This window comes from Asparagus officinalis, chromosome 10 (genome assembly GCF_001876935.1).
Source record: "Asparagus officinalis chromosome 10, Aspof.V1, whole genome shotgun sequence".
NCBI classification, from domain to species: Eukaryota; Viridiplantae; Streptophyta; class Magnoliopsida; order Asparagales; family Asparagaceae; genus Asparagus; species Asparagus officinalis.
Window position 1 is genome coordinate 65,715,449 of NC_033803.1, and position 1,564 is coordinate 65,717,012.

Sequence of the window (1,564 nt, forward strand, 5' to 3'; positions counted from 1 at the left end):
ATTCTTGGAGGCTTCGCATTCTTTTATTTCTTCATTACCATTCAGTGGATAGGCTTCACGTAGTAGTTTTGCACATCCTGTTAGGAGCTACCCAGCTGATCCGTCTTTACTCCTCTAGGGAGGATCGCATATTAGAGAGTATACTGCGAAGGAGCGTGTCGGGTCACGTCGATGTTTTAGGATAAGTCCGGCAGTTTTCTCATAGATCCTGATCGTGTTTGCAGATGTCGCGAGTTTTGTACGTCTGTTCTCGGGTAGTGATTGGGCTTTCATTCCTACCATGGCTCTGAGCTATCGACTGCTTTGCGCCCCTAAGACAATCAACTTGCGACGCGTACGATGGGTCTGAGTTGATCATTAGCGAGGCCTTCACAGGCGTGTAAGACTACTTTGCAGCAGTCTCATTCTGGCATACGATCCGGCGAGCGAGGTGATGCTGCGGGGCATCAGAGTGCTGATTTGTGTGAGACTTAGAGTTTGTTGAGGATTATCAGGATGTCTTTTTAGGACATGACCTGGATTACCTGCTATAAGAGATGTTGAATTCTGCCGATCGAGTTGCCATGCCCAAGGCGCACGAACGACGATATCCCAAGCACCTTATCGTATTGCACCCTGCTGAGGATGAGGGAGCCTACAGACCTAGTTGCCGAGAATTGTTAGCTCAGCGTCTTTATTCGTCGGAGTCATTCTCCGTGGGGGAGCACTGGGTCCTTTTTTCGAAAGAAGAAGCGATGATAGATATGCTGATTATGCTATTTCGAATTTTATCGTGAGTTGAATAGCGTCACCATCCGGAACTGAGGTACCCATGTACCGAGATTGATGCACTTGGTCAGCCAGCTACAGGGGGAGCTCGCAGTAGCTATTTCTACTAAAGGATTGATCGTTACATTCATAGCTATTCATCCTCTCTTGTCAAGATTAAGGCGTCTCGGGGTGTGCGATATATCCCAGACGTCTTGTCGTCACTCGAGTATACGGTCTCTGTCGAGTTTCTGTGTCTAATAACCATTTGGGGGCTGACCATATCCGCACCGCAATATTCATGGATTTGATGAACCAGGTTTTTTTGTCCATACTTGGACCAGTTCATGGGGGTGATTGCTCTTATTTGGCGAATGATATCCTATATCTATATGGGAGCATCAGACCTCTGGCCCAGAGCTACCGAATAGCAACATCTATGACGGATTTAGCCATTCACAGACTTTAGACGGGTGCCGACCATTCATTATATGCCTATTTAGTCTAGCAAGGGATGATTGGAATTTTGCGAGCTTAATATTATCTGTTATGAAGGATGGTAGGTCCCAATTTTCTATAGAGTCACTATCGGGATGCTAGCAGAGGTGGAGGGCATGTGCAGTCGGCGTTCCACCAAAAGCCTAAAAAGGCTTAGTCGGGCGACTTACTCGATTTGGGGCCAAGGCCGCCGGAAGCACGGGTTACGAGATTCTGTAGCTTTTGGGTTTAGGCCGGGCTATTACAGGAAGCTTAGTTTTAGAACTCTGGCTCAATAGAAGATTGTCACACCAACTTTACATGCGCTTACAAAGATAGG